This window comes from Zootoca vivipara, chromosome 4, assembly GCF_965207765.1.
Source record: "Zootoca vivipara chromosome 4, rZooViv2.hap1.1, whole genome shotgun sequence".
Classification (NCBI taxonomy): Eukaryota; Metazoa; Chordata; class Lepidosauria; order Squamata; family Lacertidae; genus Zootoca; species Zootoca vivipara.
In genome coordinates this window covers 53,143,681-53,162,075 of record NC_142587.1, presented here as the reverse complement: position 1 = coordinate 53,162,075, position 18,395 = coordinate 53,143,681, and the positions used below count along the sequence as shown (strand labels likewise).

At 41.7% G+C, this 18,395-nt stretch overlaps 1 protein-coding gene across 9 annotated transcripts in view; it reads right to left on the bottom strand.

Annotated features, from left to right (window-relative positions):
- Positions 1-18,395, bottom strand: part of TIAM1 (TIAM Rac1 associated GEF 1) — a 206,662-nt gene that overhangs the window by 120,849 nt on the left and 67,418 nt on the right. Inside the window, exon 1 of one of the 9 annotated variants that reach the window (XM_035116727.3) lies at positions 4,514-4,804. The exons of the other annotated variants lie outside the window; for them this stretch is intronic. The gene's annotated coding sequence lies outside the window, so the exon portion shown is untranslated. Of the gene's footprint in view, positions 1-4,513; positions 4,805-18,395 lie in introns of those variants that run through there. 9 annotated transcript variants of the gene reach the window in all.

Genomic DNA, 18,395 nt, shown 5'->3' with positions numbered 1-18,395 from the left:
GCAGGAATATGCAGCTGTCCCTTACAGGGACTGAATCTGCAACCTTGGTGTTTTCAGCACCACACTCTAGCCAACTGAGCTTAGCAACAGCTATCACCCTTGTGGGTTGAGGGAATTGTAGTAGTGTTTTCACTTCAGTGCTTTGTATACTAGTTGCAGAGAATTTTTCCTCTTTCCGCACTAGGCTGTTTTTCTTAACCCTTCCTTAAGTGCTGCTACTATTATAGACACATTTCTTGAACTGGTATAAGCTAATATACCCAAGAATTACCATATTATCTGCTTCTGCTATGAAAAACAGTAGACAGAATATGGCTTAACATACTTTGCATGAGATCATGATCCAACCAGTTAAGCACGTATGTGGGAGATATACACAAATGCTTTAATCCTGCTGCAATCTATAGGATTTAACACTAGGCTAAACAACGTCCAAACCTTCAACATTTCTAAACAAAGAAATCCACCCTTTCATATAAAGAAAAGTACCATCAAGTGAGATGGATTATCGTTTCCCCACATTTGCACAGTTTCACCCAACAACCCCCTTTTGGGCTGGATTTGTTAGAAATGTTTTGTGTTCTGACTTCTTGAAAGCCTTGTGACTGTCCCACAGAGCAGCCAAACAACCAAGAGAGAACATACCTGCTGAGCTAAAATAAGGGAAATCTTCACATTTGTTTATTTGAGGGGGTATAGCCAACAGTAAATATTTAAAGGCAAGCTTCATTCTGAGTCTAAATGCAGTAATGCTGAAGTACAATTCCATTCCCAACTGTAATTAAATTATAAATGTTTAAGGGATTTGTGTAACTTTTTTCCCTCCGGTTCTGCGGTATCTGTAGCCTGACTGTGCTAATCCTGTGTTCAGTGTTCTGTATTCTGACCTCCTTAATATCTCCACGCAAGAATGCTGAAACGCTATAGTCTATTAATAATTTATTCCTCTCATCTAGCAATGGATTATTGTTCCATAAAACTCACTGGAACATGTTACACGCACACTCCTCTCCTCCCCTTACACAATCAACAGCCCAGAAATACACTTTAAAAGGAAACAATTTCAAGCCTAGCCCCTTTGCACATTTGCTCTTAAGCATTGTGGTTGCTTAATTCTGGATTCAACTGTGATTTACAAATTATTATTATGAAAGCGAAAACGGATTAAAAATGCAAGAGGCTGATGAGTTGCCATTTCACCCAGAGAGCTTATCGCTAGTTGTATCAGGTTTTCTTGCATGATCAGTTTTCATAATAAAGCACAGGTGAACAGCATCAGGGTAAGACTGAGCATTCATTGAAACAGTGGCACATACCAGGTGACACCATATAAATGAACAGATTGATTATGGAAAAGGGTTTTGTGGCATATTTCTGATGAAGTTGACTCTAGGCCATGAAAGCTTTTGCCACAATTAATTTGTTGATTTTAAGGGTGCCGAAAGACTCTTGGTCAATGTTTAGGAATGCCCCAAATTGCCATGAAAGCCAACAGTGAAATATGGGGTGCACCAGTCAAGAAGAAAATCAAATGATGTGAACTGTAAGTTTGCAACTCAAAACAAGGACAAGGAGCGAGGATACTGCCTACATCCTTAGATTAGAAGACAAGACCCAGGCCTTTATTTCTTGTAGGTTAATAGTTGCACAGGGAAGAATCTGTGAACGACCCAAGACAGACAGCAAAGGATAGCTGAACAACATTGGAATCTCTAGGCAATATCCAGATAACCAACCTGGGATAATAGCCAATGAATATGGTTCTGTAAACAAGTAGATTAGAGCTGTTCCTCTTAACACCTCACCCCCATTCAGTGGCCCAATTCAGACATAACTAGAAAACTCAGATCCGATTCTGGTTCAAATATGGCAAGCCATGTTCTGGGCAATCCAAAGTTAATGGTTTGCTATATATGTATGAATTGGCAAAATGACTGTTTGTTCCAAAACACAATTGGGAGCTTGTCACCTCATCCCCTCTTGTGCAAAGAACCACTGTTCATATCAACAAACCATAACTGCATATTAAAACCAAGTTTGCATATTAAAAATAGTGCATTTTTGTCTCAAGCAGAAGTCAGTGTTATTGAGGATGTTAACATAAGGTACTAGACATGTGGTATTAGTAAGGAGAATCACAAGAGCCAGTTCCATATATGTAAAAGCTGGAAAGTATGGACCTGACAGCTAGGGGCATAGCGAGGCGCCGCGACACCCAGGGCAGAAAATTGCCATGCACCCGGGTGGGTGGGGCGTCGCTACATAACGGCGCATGCGTCACTACGTAACGACGCATGCGTCGTTATATGGCAAGGTTACGCCGAGCGGGCTTTTTACCTGGAGTTTGTAGCTGGAGCGAGGCGCGCAGCTTTGGAGGCGCCGATTGCGGGGCGGGGGCGCGGCCCTGAGTGACACCCCCTCCAGGGCGGTGCCCGGGGCGTACCACCCCCCTGCCCCCCGCTTGCTCCGCCCCTGGTGACAGCTACTTAGAGTATGTCCTACACAAGCCCCATGAAATGTATGGTCACTTTCATAACATTTGCACAGTGCATTTGAGGAAACAACTACGGTCGTATGGAAAAGTGCTCTAAATAAAGCATTTTATAGGTCCTACCGTACCTAAGCACATAATTGCCACAGCAATTTCCTGGGCATTTCAAAATGAAATTATCAGTTTTAAGCTCAAGATGAGGTGACACACCCACACAAGCATTTCTCAGAGACTTTTTTTTTAATGTTAATCCTCTTTAGATCAGCCCAGGAATGTAACACTTCTAAAATGAGTAACTGTCTTGACAATGGGGTTTTGAGATAATCAGATGAAGTGTCACAAGCAGCAATCACCTGTCTTAATTAAGATACAGAAAATGTATTTTCTGTCTCTGCCCCTGAGAAATTATTCTAGATGACAAAGTACCCCGTCAATGGATGACGTTTGGAATCCAGCTAATCTCTAGCTATATAATATCACACAATTATCAGCAGAGAATATTCTTCTGAACTATATACCTACTATATGGAAATTAACAACTGGACAGCAAAAAATGATTTTACGCGTTCTAAGGGTAGCCAAGAAGCTGATATTGATGAACTGGAAGAGTAAAGATATTATCTCCTTTAATCAGTGGGTTGATAATATGATAACACTTGCAACCTACGAACGGACTGCTTACAGACATAGACTCTGCTTGGATAAATACGACAATATTTGGAACAAATTTATACAAAATGTAGTAGACTATTAATATTTCTATTAGTACTAGGATAATAATATCAAATTCATAAAAGAATGTGTGGGTTAGGGTATTTTTTGTATATATTCATACAATGTCCCCCCCCCCTTTACACAGTTCTGTGTTTTGTTCTTTTTCCTTTTTCCTTCTTTTTGTATCACTTTACAAACGAGACTTCTCTGCAGTGGCTCCCTGCTTGTGGAATGCTCTCCCCAGGGAGGTTCAGTTGGTGCCTTTATTATACACCTTTAGGTGCCAGACAAAAAAACATTCCCCTTCAACCTGGCCTTGGGCTGATTGACATCTAGTCAATCTAAATTGTGCTGTGGAAGGTGGGGTATAGGTTTGTTTCTGTTCTTACTTTAATTATGCATTTTGTGTTTGCTATGTGGGAATTTTATGTTGTGAACAGCCCTTAGAACTATGGATATAAGGCGGTATACAAATTTAATAAATAAAAAAGTAACTAAATGCAAACTGCTAACCTGAATGCTTTTTATAAGTAGGGGAAAAGGGCACTGGGGATGAATTTATGGAACCAAGGGGGCAGCGGCCCCAAAAAAGTTTGGGAACCACTGCTTCAGTATCTCAAACAAACCATCATACTACAAAAAGGCTGTGTTGCTTTAACCCAAAAGTTAGGGGTTGCTTTAATAAAGTTCAGAGTAGCCCTGCACAATGCACTGCAGTGTTCAGAAATAGTTTGAAAGTCCAACAGCAGCAGACCAGAGCCCTTCGTCACATGTGTAAATGCTGTAAAACAACCTTCCCGCTTTTCAAGATTTCACTGTTCATAACAGGATCGTGAGCGACACTGGAAATTTTCACAAGACGGGCTTTAAACTGTTCTACAGAAGGTAACTGGTAATTATGGAGCCAGAGAGTTTGGAGAAAAGGTGCATCTTTAATGAGTAACATGAGACGCCTCTCTTTCTCTCAGGAAATACTGCTACTAAATCCAGCACTTCTTAACATTCAAAAACCATGTGCGTTTTCCTGCTACTGCCCTGCAAAGAAGCATAAATATTTGGGGGGGGGGGAAATGCACCTTTTAATTGTACATGAAGGAGGGAGATATGCCTCCTTTTCAGCACAGAGGAAAGAACCACGCAGGTTATAATTCTGTCAGCACATAACCAACACCACAAGGCATAGTGTGCGCACACATACAAACACAGAGGGAGGGAGGGAGAGAGGGAGGGAGGGAGTCAAAAAAAGGGCTATAAACTATATCCAACAGGAGAATTATCAGAGTTTCTTTTACAAAGGTAACCACTTACCATTAATCAGTAGCACCAACATATCCTCTGGTCTCATTTCACAAAGCGCTCAGATCCAGCCAACAACAAAAAATGAGGAAGTGTGAGTCTTTCATTCCACTTCTGGCTCAGAATGTGGGTGTAACTTGCTAAGATTCATGCTAAGTAGAGATGGGTCATTTGGGTGTGTTTAAAAGGTTCTCTCTCATCCCCCCTCCCCCTCTCTGTAGTCAAGTCTAAGGCTTTGTTTTTGCATTTTTCACATGCAGAAGAGAGCAGGCTGTTGGGAGCGTCTTCAACTTCCTCAAAACTAAATACTCACAAACACCACCTCAGCAGGGTCTCTTGAATAGGGATGCCTGTAACAGCAGGTTTAGCCAGTCACTGAAAAACACAGCAGCCCAAGAGAAAGGCTAAAGGCTTGGAATGGCACTTCAGCTGCTTTCACACATGTGCCCCATGAGCAACAGAGCAAATAATCTCCAGGGAAAGTCAAAACAAAGAGGAGGTGGGCTGCTCCTCCCTGAGGAGTTGGATTAGGGGTTATGAAGTTCCTGCCAAACCATGGCAGAATGAATGGCATGCCCAGAGGTTCAGTCTAGGACCTCTAGCCTCCAATACACACTTGAGTGAATGACATAGCCATAGTCCCATTCATTCACACAATAGTCCCTACAGCTATAATCGTTTAGAGGAAATCTGTCCCCATGCAAACTGTTCTCACATTGAGAGCTTGTGCTTCTCACTCCAGGGAGTGTGGGGGAAGTGATGTGAAGGTTCTGTTTTGGAACATACAAAGTAGAAGAATACCAAAAAAAAAAAGCATCGGAGTCACTTGCACTTCCTGTTCCTACTCCTCCACTCCCTCCTACATATTGCATAATGTTCTATCTTGGGAAATGTTCTTCTTCCTCACTAGATCCACACATATCAAAAAGTTCTAGGTTGACCTGGATGTTTGTTTCTAAGACTCAGTGCACCAATACAGAGCCATGTTCTTAGTACTCCATCATATCACTGAACAGTGCACCAATACAGAGCCATGTTCTTAGTACTCCAGGAACAGCAGCCCTGCACAGAAAGTGCTGGATGGTCAGAACACCAGACAAGAATTCTTACCGAAAATCCTTCTTGGTAGTGGCACCCACCCTGTGGAATGCCCTCCCACCAGAGGTCAAAGAGAACAACAATTACCAGACCTTTAGAAGGCATCTTAAGGCAGCCCTGTTTAGGGAAGCTTTTAATGTTTGATGGATTTCTGTATTTTAATGTTTTGTTGGAAGCCGCCCAGATGAGCGGGGTATAAATAATAAATTATTATTATTATTATTATTATTATTATTATTATTATTATTATTATTATTATTTTTACTGTATGTTTTATTTACCATGCCCAAGGGTTGTTTGGAAAATAGCATTACTTATTCTATTCCCTCAATATGCAGAATATGACTCCATATAGAGCTTGAGAAACAATTCTGACAACATAAACATGAGTCTGGCAAAGGAGGACTGTGGTCATCATGAACAAATTGGGACTATGCATGGGAGGGTGAGAGGCAACTCTCCAACACCACATTTTACAGGTCAACACCATCTGGAGGACCTGCTGGGGAATACGGAAAATAACTTTGTAACCAACTTCACTATTTCCTACCAATATACAGAAATAAATCTGCAGACAAACCCCGATACAGTCGTACCTCGGAAGTCGAACACCTTGCGAGATTAACGTTTTAGATCTGAACTCTGCAAACAATCACTTCTGAGTGATTGTTCCAGTTTGCAAATTTTCTTTGGAACCCAAACGTCTGCCGTGGCTTCCAATTGGCTGCAGCAGCTTCCTGCAGTAAATTGGAAGCTGCGCCTTGGTTCCCGAACGCTTTGGAAGTCGAACGGATTTCTAGAACGGATTCCGTTTGACTTCTGAGGTATGATTGTAGACCAAGTCAGAGGCCTTCCAACTACCACCCCAAACTCACCCCCAAATAGGCAATTCTATTTATGAGATACCACTATCTTCCTTAGGAAGCTATAGTCTAGTGACAGTACTCCGGTGAATACTATTTAGGAAGCCATGAATTTTATGCACCAACATTCCCCACAAAATGGTAGGCTACAAGAAATCTGATGATGCCATAATTCATCTGACCACCAAGTTTTGCCATTTTCTCATCTCTACCCATTGTTTCCCTTGAGGAGATCTATTCAGGTTGGTGACACTACCATGCAGACTCACTTTGCAATGGTATGCCATCATGTTCATGGCTGACTTCAAGCAATACTTCCTCAGCTTCTATCTTCAAAAGGCATCTCCTGCACCTGAGATACATCACCTAGACCTACAGAATGGAGGACCTTGGAAAATCCTACCAGGATTTCCAACATTTTCCATCCCTTTATCAACCTAAGCCTAGACCAATACATGTAGCAGTTTCATTTTGTGGAACTATGCAGTGAACAGATATGTAATTACCATCTTGTATTAAAAACCCACTGAACACAACATGCTTCCAGCTACTGTCCCAAGCATATCACACAATCCATCATCTCAGAGCCCTACAATACAATATCAACCACTTGTGCTGGGTTTGTTTCTTCTATTCATGTGGTGTGCATTATCCAACTCTGCTGCTACAGAGGATGGATCTGAATCCAGGTTTTGTGTGCATCCAAGCTATATGTGCTATATACGCAGGCGCTGCAATCCCAGAGTCGGTCATGACTGGACCTAGTGGTCAGGGGTCCCTTTACCTTTAAGCTATATATGTACACAAGCACACTGTATGTGAGTTCCTCTGAACTACATTTAAGTCAAAGAGATACGAATACAACCACACATACTACAGTGTGAATTTGGAATTTGGTTGTGCAACTGTAAGGAACATGAGTGGGATGCAATGATCACCAAAACTGCAGCACAGATAAGCAATTTTCAGATATTTTCCACTGTCTTCCTCTGAAATACTGTGTGATTAATTCACACAGCTTTTCCTAACTTCATTCTGAAATGCAGCTGATCGGGAGACTGTAAGGGAAACCCGGGAAAATCCTTACCCAACAGACATGATGAATTACTTGGAATGTTAAATGGAACTTTGGGGTTTCAGTACTGAGAATACAACTACACAAATCTGTCATAAAAACACTACACTGAGGTTTTCCAATATTGTTGTTGTTGTTTAGCTGTGTCCGACTCTTCGTGACCCCATGGACCAGAGCACGCCAGGCACTCCTGTCTTCCACTGCCTCCCGCAGTTTGGTCAGACCCATGTTGGTAGCTTCGAGAACACTGTCCAACCATCTCATCCTCTGTCGTCCCCTTCTCCTTGTGCCCTCCATCTTTCCCAACATCAGGATCTTTTCCAGGGAGTCTTCTCTTCTCATGAGGTGGCCAGAGTATTGGAGCCTCAGCTTCAGGATCTGTCCTTCCAGTGAGCACTCAGGGCTGATTTCCTTCAGAATGGATAGGTTTGATCTTCTTGCGGTCCATGGGACTCTCAAGAGTCTCCTCCAGCACCATAATTCAAAAGCATCAATTCTTCGGCGATCAGCCTTCTTTATGATCCAGCTCTCACTTCCATACATTACTACTGGGAAAACCATAGCTTTAACTATACGGACCTTTGTAGGCAAGGTGATGTCTCTGCTTTTTAAGATGCTGTCTAGGTTTGTCATTGCTTTTCTCCCAAGAAGCAGGCGTCTTTTAATTTTGTGACTGCTGTCACCATCTGCAGTGGTCATGGAACCCAAGAAAGTAAAATCTCTCACTGCCTCCATTTCTTCCCCTTCTATTTGCCATTTTCCAATATTACCATCATATATTATTGTTACTTGAAACCATCTCTGTGTGATGGCTACTCCATTCAGCAACCTTTGTGTTCTGGCTCATCATGCAACTCTTTCGGCATTGTGTGGTTTATTCCCACACCAGCAACAAGCAGTTGTGATGGCAGCTCACAACAACTATGGTAGATAACAAACAATTTTGCAGGGGACAAGTCAGCAATGCATATAAATGGGTAGATTTGACTTTTAACATAATTAATGGTACTTGCAAAATGAATCACAGCACAATTCTATCTAGAAGGAAGCTCCATGGTATTTAATGGGGCTTGTTCACAGGTAAGCTTGCACAGACTGCAGCCTTAATCAATTCCCTTTCTATCCTGCACAACCATGCACTTTGACATGTGATAACTCCGGATGTCAAATGGTCAAGTTAAATCAAAGGCCTTGCTTCACTCAACCAATAAACGAAAGCCCAGCACAAACATTAGTTTAAATTCAGGTTGGGAAAATGAACAACACTGATTGTGAAATATTACTAACCAAGACACTGGATAATAAACCTTATATTTCTGAACGAAATCTACAACAAAAGCTAAAGCATTGGGGTCAGATCCAATGTTGTTGTTCTGTTAGTACAGACTGCCACTTGCTCAAGGAAATTCATCTTCTTTCCCCTGCAGCCCTCCCACACTCTCAAAATATACCCCAGAGGATTGGAGGACCCGGGAGGCAGATTCTGAGGATGCTCAGGGAAAGGAGACGAAGGGGAAGTCCCAGGGCATGAGTGGAACTTCAGACACATACAATTGGATGTACAACTCATGGTATTCTTAGAATTTTCCTGGGGCTAATCTGAATGTAATTTCGGAGGGGAAGCTACATTATTCAGCTGCAGCAAAAACAATGAGTGATTAATTTTCCAACTGTTTGGTGTAGATATGTAAGTAAGTAAGGCCATTGTTATGCAAAAAGAAGAAGTATTTTATCATTCTAAGAATATGCACATGAACATACACACATACATGTACTATTTATCTGAAGAAGTGTGCATGCACACGAAAAGCTCATACCAATGACAAACTTAGTTGGTCTCTAAGGTGCTACTGGAAGGATTTTTTTTATTTTGTTTCATACATGTACTATGATAATCCCCTTCACAAACAGCTTGCATTCCACATTTCTCCACTGATTTCTCAATTTTCACGCCATTGCAAACACTTTACCTATAGCCTCTTAAAGACCTCCTCCTTTCCTGTTGACACAAACTAGACGAGAGCAGCCCAGCACACAGAAATCCTCCTCATCAAAGTCAGCCTTGCTGCCACTGAGGTGTATCCAGTGAGTAGCTGTAGAGGGGCAGTGATGGGATGGAGAAGAAGTACCACAACCAAAACCATCACAGGCTTTTTGATTATCCAACCTTACTTACCAAGCTTGATGGATTAGGGTAGGGGTAGCCAATGTGTCACCCTGCAAATGTTGTGGGACTCCAACTCCCATCATCCCCAGCCTGCCTAGCCAATGGCCAGAGGTGCTGGAAGTTGCAGTCCATCAACATCTGGAAGGCTCTATGCTGCCTGACTCTGGATTAGAGATTTTAAAAATTAAACATAAAATTCTCTTCCCAAAATCCCAATGAAAAAAAATGATGTACGGGATACATACTTAAAACCCCATTAAAACAGCTAAAACATAATGAATTCTACCCAGCCCTTGTATGCACTTAACCCTGGTCTCCGAAAGCCAAACCTAATAAAAAGGACTTACAAGTGCAATAACAGTCGGTAATTTATAATCACGAGTCATACTGATGGCTGTAAAATGCAAATTGTTATAACACACTCCTGTGTTCTGGGCCACTAGGGCACTTTAAATATTTACAAGTTCACAAGACGGAAAAGAGTATCATTCATTATCCAGAAACACAAGCATTGCCACACTGCAGTTCCATGGAGAAGTTCTATATTCCAAAGCAAAAGCAAAGCCTAGCAGCTAAGCAAGTGTAGGCACACACTCCTAAGAGGAGAAACATTCCCACCAACTGCAACTGGTAGAGAACAAATTAAAGCAGGTCCATTTAAAACTGGTTTTGAATTTTAAAAGGGAACAAATGCCTTTTTGCTGTCAGCACTCTCTTTATTTGCATTTTGTCACAACAAACAGCAATATCATATCCAACTGGCCTTGCCATTTCGTAAAGTCATTATTAGAGTCTTGTGCTACCCAAGATTCCTATATAAACTGATGTGATCTTCCTCCGGAGAGCACTTTAAAAAACAACATCACACAGCTAACAAAGGGAGTCATGTCAATTTGACCTTTGGCTCATTTTTAATTAATGGATGAAGGAAAACACAGAGAATCTGACCTTTCAACATTAAGGGGTAAAAGGCATACCAAAAATAAATGCCAACAGGTGCAAAGAGAATGACTGCAAAGCTACAGGTTCAGTAGTATACTTTGCATGTATTTTATGCTGACACAGAGCTTGATGCTATTTAGGCCCATGCAAAAGCCAAACGTTCTAGTGGGGACAAATAGCTCTTTCCTTGGTCATGAATTTCAGAAAGGTAATTAGCTTACCTTTCTGGTGAGAATCAGCTGTGAACCCAGCAGACATGCCTACAGTTCAAGTCTGACAAAGGGAGATGATTCATAGAGATGACATACTATGGTCTGAGCATGTTCTAAAATAACGAGTGACACATACCAGTTGGGGTAGGTTCACAGTAGAGAGTTTGACTGACAACACCCTTGCCGATAGCCCTTGAAGGCAAAACAATGACTTGTTGGCTCATGCCTGCAGTATTTTGAGAACAGGCCTTTCCAGACTCTCGCTCATCCTACTAAATGGCCAATGAAGTTGAGATAGTCTGGTAGAAGCCTTCGCGTGCATTTTGCAATGAGGGATCAAAACACTTTGCCTTTCTTGCCACATTAATCCTAGCTAAAATGCAGTGTTTTTACTACATGGGCTATACAGTTTTGCACGCAACTTGCAAACTTTCCATATAAACACCTAAATGGCATTCCATCAGCCCATGTCCAAGAGCATGCCGGGTCCAAACTTTATAGTAGATCCCGAGCATGCTGCCAAAAATACACAATCTCAGAATAGCAAAGTATTCAACAGGTTGCCTCTCATCTCAAGTAGTGCAATATAGGTTGGAACAAGTTTTACTTTTAGTGAGACACAGAGAGCAATTCTCTCACCTCTGTTTCCAATTGCATCTCTTTTCCTTCTCCCTACAACTGTCTGAAGCACTGGGGGTGATGAAGAGAGAAAGAAAATAAACTTCCCCATTTATCTGCTTCCAAGAGCAAAGCTATAGACAAGTAGAGAAAGAAGGGGAACAGCAGAAAAATAACCAGGGGTAAGGGACTGACAGCAGAACTAAAGGCACTGATCTGATCTGCTGGCTGCTATCTGCTATCCCCAAGTGTACAGTGTACTACCATATGTCTTTTCTAGAGTTGCCATATTTCAAAAAGTAAAAACTAGGACACCCTGAAGGCTGTTGATCTTTTTTAAGGAAGACCCCAAAACTGACTTCCCTAAGATTCTGGACAAAGCGCTGCTTTTTAGAAATTCCCCCTGGATGTCAATTCCACCTTTGAAATCCCAGTAATATCTGGGGAAATCCGGACATATAGCAGCCCTTTCTTTCCCCATGCATTATAAACACGTGCACACACCCGCTCTTGCTCATTACCCATAAAACCAGCTTCACCCTGCAAATTTCTCATGGACCATCAGGCTTGGCGCATCTAAGTGCTTCAACTGTTCATGTATTAAAAAATTTAACGCCCAGGAGTCCACACATATTGATAAATAATGATCACCTGCCATGTACTTCAAAATAAACCTTTTCCACAGCATGGGTTAAGGCTATGGCTTTTTCTGGACACCTCCTACGCCTGACAAAATGCATTTGGGCTAATTATGCTGATATAAGAAGAGCAAGTTATAATTGAACAGTTGTTGTTTTGCTCCTATCCCATTCCCTTTCCCCCTTTTTCGAAGCTGCTTTGGTACAGAGTCACATTCACCTACATTAAACACCTGAGTGATGAATAAAGTATTACAATTTTATATCTTCCTATTAATATCAACTCTGGCAGAGTTCCTTACCCTAATTATGCCACAAGACCAGATGAAGAGTATCCTTCCAGATTCCCAGACAAACTGGAGACAACATGCTCTTCAAAATGCAATCCCGTATCCAAGCTTTGGGATCTGCCTCTGTGAAGTGTTTAATCAACATTACCCTGTCTGTGTCCACACCATGCTGAAGAAATCTCTACCTGACACACAGGGTGGGGAAAACAGGGTTATGCAGCCTACTCAGTGTAGGTGCATGTTTAAACAGAACCCTGGGAACAGACACAACTGAACCCTAATAAATGTCAACAGATTGTCACACCCTGAAACACCTGCTAATTAGCATCCACTGTCATGTGTTAACCCATTGTTTAAACGCTATCATTTGGTGCAAAAGTCGGCTTGGGAGTAACTTTCAGAGCATTTGAAATCCAGCCCATCCTCTCATTTGGGTAGCAATGAAATGTGAAATTTTAAAACAAGGAGCTGACTTTACTGCAGATCATTAAAAGAAGAACTTTTAAAGGGAGAGAAAACTGGGGAAACTGTAGCAGACCACTTGAAACATTCATTGCTTCTCCCCCCCTTCCGCCCCCCCCCAAAAAAATCCTGTGAAGTATAGTTTGTTAACAGTGCTGAGAGGAAACCCCTATTCCTTCACAGAGCTAGAATTCCCAGAGTTCCCCAGGAAGAGGGATTGATTCCAAACTACTCTTAAAATTCTAGCTATGAGGGGGAAAGGGGTCTCCTAAGAACTCTCAGCATCTCTAACAAACTACAGGTGTCGGGATGCGAAAGCTCTTTTAGCCTGGGAGTGTGCTTCCACCCCCCAGCCCTGGTCTCCACTGCCTGCCATCCCTGACCATTAGGCATAGTGATTGCAACTGATGGGAATTAGGAGCCCAACAACATCTGAAAGGCCACAGGTTCCCTAACTCTGGCGTACATATTCACTTGAACAGATCCTGTAGTACTATACTTATTTTGGCCAGTTCATGGGAACATCAATATAGTATAAGTGTTGATTACCTAATTAAGTGTGTATGAATCTGTGCTTATATGTTCAGGTTACCCAAAAAATATTTTCTCAGAAATGCCAGATTTCCAGCCATTTCATTCATGCATCTTAGCCAGTAATAAAAGATGCTGCAAAAATGAAAACCTTTTTACAAGCTACAGGAGCCCTAATGACTACAACTCTCTCTTCTCTTTTTTACATTTTATTGGGAAAATGTTTCAGGGACTGAAAGGAAGATTTGTGAAGCCACACAGTTCTTTACACTATTCAAAAAGAAATCAGAACTAGTCAAATCCTGATTCCCACCCCCCACCCCAAGGCACTAAAAGTACACCACTTCCCTGTAATGACAGAGAAGTTGTGGTCTGAACAATATGGTTAGAAGGCCAATTAGCAGATCCGTTTTGGGAAGCGGTAAGTGCCTCTGTTTTTTTGTTTTTCCTTTTTAGTGTTTGTTCTCTGTACCTGAATTTTCCTCCTTGCAGCAAACTACAAACCATATTACTGGGGAATCAAAGGACTGTGGCTCAGTCCACACACTAGGGCTGGGCGATATCAGCTTTTCAACATCACAGCATATCACCAGCCAAACATCACGGTCTGGCGATATATCCCAATGTTGAAAAAACAAGCTACATTGGCCTGGATGAAATTGCCACAGCTCTCACCGCAGGAGCTGAGGCGGTTTCACCCCAGTGCCAAGTAAGCTCAGCTGGGGCTCGGGAGGGCTCCCCAGATTACATGGGAGCCAGCACCAGGCTGGGGGGTCCTTTAACTGCTCGGCTGAGGGGAGTGACAACCACACACTCCACAGCCAAGCAGTTGAAAGATGCAGAGGGAGGAACAAGATGTATTGGCGCCTTGCCAATGCAGCTTTTTTTCCTCCCTCTGGGCAGAATGATATATCGCTGGCGAAACCGCCACCGCTCCTGAGTCCCTCTGCTAGCAATACTCACAGGAGGAAGTCACTAGCAGAGGGACTCAGGAGCGGTGGCAGTTCCACCAGTTATATGCCGCTGAGTGAAGCTGACATCGCGGTCTGCTCCTCATACCGGTCCCAGGCGATATATTGATATGTCGCCCAAGCCTAGAGCAGACAGCCCCAGATTCAATCCCCAGCATCTCCAAGTGAGACGCTGATCTGCAAATACTGAGGGAAGAGGAAAAAATACAAAAAAATGCCCACTCACACATTTTTTTTTCAAGAGGACATACACACTCCATTCCAGCTTGCAGCAAAAGCTTTTCTCCAAAGCAGGCTAGCAAGCCATCCTGCAGGCCTCTTTTGAAAAAACTAAATCGCTCATCTGCGGATTCTATAAAAAAACAAAAACCCTGCTGTGTGCATTCAGTTCTTTGGCAACACTTAAATGGGCTTTCTGGATCCTGGCAAAAGCCACAGCAGAGGCACATCTGCCTTTGCCTTTTAATCATTAAGGCGAGCACAAATTTGTTACGTATTACTCCAACCATTGCTATGAAAATGATTTTTTTAAAAAGGATCAACAAAATTGTTTTACATAGTGGTGTTGTCTTCAGAGACAGAAATATTTTGCATTTCTGTAGCACCTCAGAAGGTATCATTGTTATGTGGATGAAGAAAAACAGATCAACTCCGAAATTTGCTTGGCAAATAAGTGCTAAAAACAGGACAGACTATAACCAGAAATACATTACAGGCTTGCAATGCAGAGTTTGCGTCATTGTTTCAGACAGATATGGCAGTTCTAATGGCGAGGGCTAGGGTATGGGTTATTTGTGCAAGGATAGTAAGTCACTACTAAAAGGTAGAATTCAAAATTTCATTCAAGGCAACAAACTATGGTTTGCAACTCCGCTGCAAACCAGGATCACATCCCAGTATACCGCTTTAAGGTTGCAGAGCAAGCACAAACCAAAGTTTATTATTTTGAATAAAAGATCCCAATTATAGCTCTGTTAGGCATATAAGATAACCAATCCTGCCTCATCATGTGAAGGTGGGGAGTGGGGAGGATGGGGCCGTGCAGTACACTTTAGCCTTGAAGAGAGCTTATGGCTTTTCTCAAATGAGGAAGAGGAAATAGACATACAGAAGGGGAGATGGTAGAACATGAGCCCAAAGCCGAGGTATGATACTAACTATGGGACTTAGGCATCAGACCACTTCATGTTTTTTACAGTTTTCACGTGAAAGCTAAAAAGAAACCAAAGTGTGCTCCTATATGGCTGTGCTCTAGGAGAACGCTGAAGGTTTTGTATAAAACTTCTCATCCATGTGCACCACCCCAGTTATGTGAAGAACCTGCACACCAGTGCTGCTAATAAGCTGATGGGTGTTTACAGTAACTTTTTTCCAGAAAAAAAGGGTTCTGGTGCTGTGTACCCTTGAGTAATCCCAGAAAAAAAGCACTGGGTGTTGTGGGGGGGGAGGAGAGAGAGAGAATGTGCCTGTGGTAGTTCTTCTCTACACAATCAGGTCAGGGCAAGCAGTGCTGCCTACAAATGTTATAGTCCCTGCCTAAAGTGCTATCAGACAGAAGTGATTTTCAGAATCCTCTCCATAAGGTCTATGAAATATTATTATTATTAATTATCATTATTATTATTATTAATTATTATTATTACCCCACCCATCTGGCTGGTTTTCCCCAGCCACTCTTATTTAGCCTTCAGAGAAAGAACATTCAACTGCTATTGGAGGATTTGATTAGAAAGGTTTTTATTCTAATGTCTACCAGTTACATGGAACGTATCTGTCGGCTAAAAATGGCAAAAACAGATTCTGGCTTGCTATCTAGGAAAAGATCATGATTAAACTTCCCAGTAAACACACCTGATTAAAAATAAATAATTTGGTTCATCATGCCTAACTACTTTGAAATTTGTCTGAGTGTGTATATGTATATATACTCTGTGTGTGTGGAGAGAGAAAGAGAACTAGAGAAAAAACACACATATAGAGGCTAAATAGTACCGGTATGCCAAATATTGCAAGTTTTTCATTATTGAATCAGAGCACTGAGTTCAGAACAATTAGTTATCTTGCACGTGGGTTTGCATTTGGAAGTCTTTAGAGGCTGCCTGCTGCCAGGCTCTTCTGGAAATCCAGCTGGCAGTCATAAAGCTATTACTTCATTTGGTTGCATTTTGTACTTGTATCTGCCTTCTGGGTACAGAAGACAGCGGGCGAGGGCAGTGGGGGGGGGGAATAAATATGTGCAGACCAGAGTTTGATTCCATATACGTAGTACTGTTTGATTTTAGTCAAGTTGCTCCTAAATTTATATTCATCCACAAGAGATTGTGGGTGGTATCCGATGGTGATTGTCTGCTGACACAAAGAAAATCAGTCAACAAAACAGGGAGGGAGACAATTTCTCGTGATTCCCTCATGCCACACACCCAGTGCCTCACACCCTCTCTAAATCTGCTCCAGAGAGGTGAAGACCCCACAGGGGAGATTTGGGGAGATTTACGGAGAGGGTTCGGGGTGCTGAGGAGATAGGATTGCCAAAAAATCTCTCTCTCTCCATTCCACTCATGAATCATTCTCGTTGCCCATGTCCTTCTTCCAATAGGCTTTTGGGAACTGACTCTTTTTAAGGAAAGGCCTGGAATTATGATGTTTTTATTGTAAAGATCTGTATACAGTATAATAGATCATATATCTTAATGTTTAATAGTTTTTTTAATTTTTGCTTTTTTCTACGTTTTAGCTGTAAGCCACTTTGAATCCCTGTCAGAGCAAAAGACAGAAAGTAAACAAACAAAGTGTCAGGTCATGTTAGACACCACTCATTGTTTTTAGATAGACACTTAGTGACCATCATTCATAACAGTGTAAAACAGTGTATAAAACACCTTCAGCAGCAAAGTGAACCCCTATGTTACTATAATTCAAATTTGTAATTACATTTATCTTGCAAAATTATTTCAACTATTTAATATTTCGCAACTCATAGTGCAAGAACAGAAATATCTGTTCTGCAGCTCTTATTTTCATCCAACGAAAGCTCCTTTATAAAACTCAGTAAAAGCATCCCATCCCATTTATACCTTACAATCTCAGTATACTTCCAGCAAATGCCATGCTAGTTCCCTCAGATAACAGAAAGACTTCCACACTTATATTATAAGCAGGCAATCCCAACACCAGTGCAGTATAGACAGAGGGCCTTTCCAAATACTCTTTGACAGCCCATTCTATCTCACCAGTTGATTTAAGTGGAAGGCAAGAGAGAGAGAGAGAGAGAGAGAGAGAGAGAGAGAGAGAGAGAGAGAGAGAGAGAGAGAGAGAGAGAGAGAGAGAATGCCACAGCATACAAATGAAAATCTGAAAGTGTCTCTCTTCCTTGTGTTTTAAAATAAAGATATCTGGCTCTGTGGAGGTGACTCATGAGTAGAATGCCTTATGTGCTGAAGGCTTGCAAAACTAAGGCCTGAACATGTAAATTAAATTGTCAACCTGTGTTGGTTTTATTACAGGCAACATAAATGACTGTTATTGTTTTTATTCTGTTTGCAATTTGTGCACAGCAATCAGCATTTTAAGGCTATAAATATACAAGCCTTTTGCTTTGTTATTCCATATAAGATTTAGTGTGTGGTGGAGCTTGAAGAGGGGGCAAGTAACTCGGTGGCTGGAATGGGTAATCTCATTTCCTCTATTAGCACAAGGAAAGAGATGCTGTGGGGAGAATGGCATCAAATCAAGGTCTTTTACACACAGACCAGTTATCATGGAGTAACTACGAATCGTGAGTTGCATCCCTAGAGCTACTGCCTTTGTAAAACGCTTCTTGAACTCCAAAAAAAAAAATCAATTAGATTTCATAAGCAGCACAGCATTACTTAGAGTTAGCTCTGGGTTGACAAATTAGGAAGGACATTTTTGCCAACATGATCTGACTCCTGGCTCGAAGGCTGGCTTTACTTTCCCTACCACTGATCAAGGCAGCTTTGTACTTAAATTAAACACTTTCTGGGTAGCCACAGAGAAAAACAAGGAT